The sequence below is a fragment of the Procambarus clarkii genome, chromosome 59, assembly GCF_040958095.1.
Source record: "Procambarus clarkii isolate CNS0578487 chromosome 59, FALCON_Pclarkii_2.0, whole genome shotgun sequence".
In the NCBI taxonomy this organism is placed as follows: Eukaryota; Metazoa; Arthropoda; class Malacostraca; order Decapoda; family Cambaridae; genus Procambarus; species Procambarus clarkii.
Genome location: NC_091208.1, coordinates 30,482,347 through 30,489,004, shown reverse-complemented (window position 1 = coordinate 30,489,004; position 6,658 = coordinate 30,482,347). Strand labels below are relative to the sequence as shown.

The 6,658-nt window shown below is 42.9% G+C and overlaps 1 protein-coding gene across 4 annotated transcripts in view; it reads left to right on the top strand.

Moving 5' to 3' along the window:
• The window catches only part of LOC123768078 (metalloreductase STEAP4), a 460,818-nt gene that overhangs the window by 43,779 nt on the left and 410,381 nt on the right, over positions 1–6,658 (top strand). The gene's annotated exons all lie outside the window — the stretch shown is intronic.

Genomic DNA, 6,658 nt, shown 5'->3' with positions numbered 1-6,658 from the left:
TCATGTCACCTCTTGTTGTCATGTCACCTCTTGTTGTCATGTCACTCTTGTTGTCATGTCACTCTTGTTGTCATGTCACCTCTTGTTGTCATGTCACTCTTGTTGTCATGTCGCCTCTTCTTGTCATGTCACCTCTTGTTGTCATGTCACCTCTTGTCATGTCACCTCTTGTTGTCATGTCACCTCTTGTTGTCATGTCGCCTCTTCTTGTCATGTCACCTCTTGTTGTCATGTCGCCTCTTGTTGTCATGTCGCCTCTTGTTGTCATGTCACCTCTTGTCATGTCACCTCTTGTTGTCATGTCACCTCTTGTTGTCATGTCACCTCTTGTTGTCATGTCACTCTTGTTGTCATGTCACTCTTGTTGTCATGTCGCCTCTTGTTGTCATGTCACCTCTTGTTGTCATGTTACTCTTGTTGTCATGTTACTCTTGTTGTCATGTTACTCTTGTTGTCATGTCGCCTCTTGTTGTCATGTCACCTCTTGTTGTCATGTTACTCTTGTTGTCATGTTACTTGTTGGTGTCATGTCACCTCTTGTTGTCATGTTACTCTTGTTGTCATGTCACCTCTTGTTGTCATGTTACTTGTTGGTGTCATGTCACCTCTTGTTGTCATGTCACCTCTTGTTGTCATGTCACCTCTTGTTGTCATGTTACTCTTGTTGTCATGTTACTTGTTGGTGTCATGTCACCTCTTGTTGTCATGTTACTCTTGTTGTCATGTCACCTCTTGTTGTCATGTCACCTCTTGTTGTCATGTCACCTCTTGTTGTCATGTCACCTCTTGTTGTCATGTTACTCTTGTTGTCATGTTACTTGTTGGTGTCATGTCACCTCTTGTTGTCATGTCGCCTCTTGTTGTCATGTCACCTCTTGTTGTCATGTCGCCTCTTGTTGTCATGTCGCCTCTTGTTGTCATGTCGCCTCTTGTTGTCATGTCGCCTCTTGTTGTCATGTTACTCTTGTTGTCATGTCGCCTCTTGTTGTCATGTCACCTCTTGTTGTCATGTCACCTCTTGTTGTCATGTCACCTCTTGTTGTCATGTCGCCTCTTGTTGTCATGTCGCCTCTTGTTGTCATGTCGCCTCTTGTTGTCATGTCGCCTCTTGTTGTCATGTCACCTCTTGTTGTCATGTCACCTCTTGTTGTTATGTCACCTCTTGTTGTCATGTCAACTCTTGTTGTCATGTTACTCTTGTTGTCATGTCGCCTCTTGTTGTCATGTCACCTCTTGTTGTCATGTCACCTCTTGTTGTCATGTCAACTCTTGTTGTCATGTTACTCTTGTTGTCATGTCGCCTCTTGTTGTCATGTCGCCTCTTGTTGTCATGTCACCTCTTGTTGAAATGTCACCTCTTGTCATGTCACCTCTTGTTGAAATGTCACCTCTTGTTGTCATGTCACCTCTTGTTGTCATGTTGTCATGTCACCTCTTGTTGTCATGTTGTCATGTCACCTCTTGTTGTCATGTCACCTCTTGTTGTCATGTTACTCTTGTTGTCATGTCACCTCTTGTTGTCATGTCACCTCTTGTTGTCATGTCACCTCTTGTTGTCATGTTACTCTTGTTGTCATGTTGTCATGTCACCTCTTGTTGTCATGTTGTCATGTCACCTCTTGTTGTCATGTTGTCATGTCACCTCTTGTTGTCATGTCACCTCTTGTTGTCATGTTACTCTTGTTGTCATGTCACCTCTTGTTGTCATGTCACCTCTTGTTGTCATGTCACCTCTTGTTGTTATGTCACCTCTTGTTGTTATGTCACCTCTTGTTGTCATGTCACCTCTTGTTGTCATGTCACCTCTTGTTGTCATGTTACTCTTGTTGTCATGTCACCTCTTGTTGTCATGTTACTCTTGTTGTCATGTCACCTCTTGTTGTCATGTCACCTCTTGTTGTTATGTCACCTCTTGTTGTCATGTCACCTCTTGTTGTTATGTCACCTCTTGTTGTCATGTCACCTCTTGTTGTCATGTCACCTCTTGTTGTCATGTCACCTCTTGTTGTCATGTCACCTCTTGTTGTCATGTTACTCTTGTTGTCATGTCACCTCTTGTTGTCATGTCACCTCTTGTTGTCATGTTACTCTTGTTGTCATGTCACCTCTTGTTGTCATGTCACCTCTTGTTGTCATGTCACCTCTTGTTGTCATGTCACCTTTTGTTATGTCACCTCTTGTTGTCATGTCACCTTTTGTTATGTCACCTCTTGTTGTCATGTCACCTCTTGTTGTCATGTTGTCATGTCACCTCTTGTTGTCATGTCGCCTCTTGTTGTTATGTCACCTCTTGTTGTCATGTCACCTCTTGTTGTCATGTCACCTCTTGTTGTTATGTCACCTCTTGTTGTCATGTTACTCTTGTTGTTATGTCACCTCTTGTTGTCATGTCACCTCTTGTTGTCATGTCACCTCTTGTTGTTATGTCACCTCTTGTTGTCATGTTACTCTTGTTGTTATGTCACCTCTTGTTGTCATGTCACCTCTTGTTGTCATGTTACTCTTGTTGTTATGTCACCTCTTGTTGTTATGTCACCTCTTGTTGTCATGTTACTCTTGTTGTCATGTCACCTTTTGTTATGTCACCTCTTGTTGTCATGTCACCTCTTGTTGTCATGTCACCTCTTGTTGTCATGTCACCTCTTGTTGTCATGTTGTCATGTCACCTCTTGTTGTCATGTCACCTCTTGTTGTCATGTTGTCATGTCACCTCTTGTAATCCAGCCCAGCCTCCTGCTTTGGTCGTACTTGTAGTAACAGCGAGGACCATAGTACATATAGCGACTTACAACACAATTAGAAAGTACAAATCGGCACTATTGAATATGGACAAACCGGAAAAGATTTTATATTTATGTTGCAAAGACAAACTAACCTAACCTAACCTTCCTAGGCCTAATGCATGCTCTCTGAGGCCTAACATAGTACATATGTGTACTATACTAGGTCTAGGAATATTTAAGTTTGTTTTTTAGCTTCGTTTTTTTCGGACTATACGGTGAATAGTACAAAGTTCAACTGTCTTATTGCTTAGTACGTCAGTATTGGTACTATGGTGTACATAGTTACGATAAATGCTATCTAAACAGGAAGTTGGGTTGTAATATCATGTCACCTCTTATTGTCATGTCAAGTTTTATCAAGTAACATTTTTTGACGTCACCTCTTAGTCATGTCACCTCTTAGTCATGTCACCTCTTAGTCATGTCACCCACATATATCGTTAGTCATGTCACCCACATATATCGTTAGTCATGTCACCTACATATATCGTTAGTCATGTCATCCACATATATCGTTAGTCATGTCATCCACATATATCGTTAGTCATGTCATCCACATATATCGTTAGTCATGTCATCCACATATATCGTTAGTCATGTCATCCACATATATCGTTAGTCATGTCATCCACATATATCGTTAGTCATGTCATCCACATATATCGTTAGTCATGTCATCCACATATATCGTTAGTCATGTCATCCACATATATCGTTAGTCATGTCATCCACATATATCGTTAGTCATGTCATCCACATATACCGTTAGTCATGTCATCCACATATATCGTTAGTCATGTCATCCACATATATCGTTAGTCATGTCACCCACATATATGGTTCAGGCTTCAATATAATAGCCCTCAGTCTTTTCTTAAAAAGACTAGTTAAACTCCTTGTAATTTCTGTCTTAGCTTTACAAAGAAGGCAATGTGTGGATTTGAATAAGTTCAGCATTTCATAATAAGTAAAAATCACCATTAATGAGGTAGTTAAATTACTAGAACAAATGAATATCAATGTAGCATTTAGTTATCTTTATTACGCAATAACACACATTAAATCGACTTGAGAATGGTCCAGGACGGACCGAAACGTCGTCGTCCCTTCAACTTCTAGTGTGTGGTCTGGTCAACATTAACCCCCCCCCCCCTTCTTCTCCCCCCTCCCCCCCATTCTCCCCCCCTTCTCCCCCCTTCTCGCCCCCCTTCTCCCCCCCCTTCTCCCCCCCCTTCTCCCCCCCATTCTCCCCCCCCCCTTCTCCCCCCCCCCCCTTCTCCCCCCCCCCCTTCTCCCCCCCCTTCTCCCCCCCCTTCTCCCCCCCTTCTCCCCCCCCCACCACGGGCAGTAGGGAAGGTTGTGCGTATATAATTGTAAATTATACAACGCATAATAATTTTTTTATAATAAAATAAAAACAATTTATTATTATAATTGGTGTGTTGGCCAAACAAGTGAACAAATGAACAAAAACATAGAACAAGGACAGTTCAAAAGTTTAATAGTTTGTTCACTTCAGTGATTGCGATCATTCAGTTGGCTGGAGCAACCAGGAACATTACTGTGTAACTCTCTTGCTCTAAGAAATACTAACTGAATCTTCGTTTATAAATGTAGTGAATTAGATGGTGTAAATCTAAGTACTGGGATTGTGTAAATGAGACCTGGGGCAAAATTCACGAAGCAGTTACGCAAGTACTTACGAACGTGTACATCTTTCCTCGACCTTTGACGGCTTTGGTTACATTTATTAAACAGTTTACAAGCATGAAAACTTGCCAATCAACTGTTGTTATTGTTATAAACAGCCTCCTGGTGCTTCGGAGCTCATTAACTGTTTAATAATTGTAAACGGAGCCGCCAAAGATTGAGGAAAGATATACAGGTTCGTAAGTGTTTGCGTAACTGCTTCGTGAATCTGGCCCCACGTCATTAAACTTCAGGAGCGAGTGGGCTCCCTCGATTGTTTCAAGCGCGGGTTGGACATGTATATGAGTGGGATTGGGTGGTTATAAATATAAACTGCCTCGTATGGGTCAATAGGCCTTCTGCAGTTACCTTTGTTCTTATGATAAATGGCTGCTGGAATTCAATCTAAGTAAGTGCAAAGTAATGGTTAACGGAGATGGGAGAGTTATACTTAACTACACCAAAAGATGAACGTAGTTAGAGGAGACGACCTGTTATTAGGCATAATCCCAACATCCCAAGGCAGTCTCTGTGGCGCAGTGGTAAGACACTCGCCACACACTTTGCCAGCGATTTGGCCTGGGTTCGTATCCTGACCTGAGAGGATCGACTGGGCGCCAATCCTTAACTGTTGCCTCTGTTCACCCAGCAGTGAATGGGTACCTGGTTGTTAAAGGATTTGGCGGGTCGTATTCCGGGGAACAATTAGGCTTAAGGACCTGCCTGGAACACTGTGTGCTGGTGGCTTTACAACCATGTAACAACTCTTGTATATATAAATACAAAAAAAAATAATTAAGAATCTAAATAAGGTGACTTTTTATTCCATATACACTACCTTCGTGAGACCAATACTTGAGTATGCAGCACCAGAAGGGAGCCCCACACCTTGTGAAACACAGCAAGAAACTTGAGAAAGTTTGCAACTAGTTTACTTCAAGAATTGAGAGGCCTCCCAACCATAGACGAGAGAAGATACAGTTGAGACATGATAACTACATACAAAATCCTGAAGGGAACCTACCTTGAGGTGCTTCCGGGGCTTAGCGTCCCCGCGGCCCGGTCGTCGACCAGACCTCCTGGTTGCCGGACTGATCAACCAGGCTGTTGGACGCGGCTGCTCGCAGCCTGACGTATGAGTCACAGCCTGGTTGATCAGGTATCCTTTGGAGGTGCTTATCCAGTTCTCTCTTGAACACTGTGAGGGATTGCCAGTTATGTCCCTTATGTGTAGTGGAAGCGTGTTGAACAGTCTCGGGCCTCTGATGTTGATAGTTCTCTCTTGAACACTGTGAGGGGTCGGCCAGTTATGTCCCTTATGTGTAGTGGAAGCGTGTTGAACAGTCTCGGGCCTCTGATGTTGATAGTTCTCTCTTGAACACTGTGGGGGGTCTGCCAGTTATGTCCCTTATGTGTAGTGGAAGCGTGTTGAACAGTCTCGGGCCTCTGATGTTGATAGAGTTCTCTCTCAGAGTACCTGTTGCACCTCTGCTTTTCAACGGGGGTATTCTGCACATCCTGCCATGTCTTCTGGTCTCATGTGGTGTTATTTCTGTGTGCAGGTTTGGGACCAGCCCCTCAATTATTTTCCACGTGTAAATTATTATGTATCTCTCCCGCCTGCGCTCAAGGGAGTACAGATTTAGGCTCTTTAGTCGGTCCCAATAGTTTAGATGTTTTACTGAGTGGATTCTAGCAGTAAAAGATCTCTGCACGCTCTCCAGGTCAGCAATTTCTCCAGCTTTGAAAGGGGCTGTCATTGTGCAGCAGTACTCCACTCTAGAGAGCACAAGCGTTTTGAAAAGTATCATCATCGGTATAGCATCTCTAGTGTGAAAGGTTCTTGTTATCCAACCTGTCATTTTTCTTGCAGTTGTGACGGCTACTTTATTGTGTTCTTTAAAGGTAAGGTCTTCCGACATGAGTACACCCAGATCCTTTACATTGCCTTTTCGTTCTATGTTATGATTTGCCTGAGTTTTGTACGTGGTTTCCGTTTTTATATTTTCAATTTTTCCGTAGCGCATGAGCTGGAACTTTTCCTCGTTAAACACCATATTATTTTCTGTAGCCCATAGAAAGACCTGATCTACATCTGACTGGAGGTTTGCCGTGTCCTCTATGTTGCCAACTCTCATGAAGATCCTAGTATCATCTGCAAAGGATGATACAGTGCTATAGGTTGT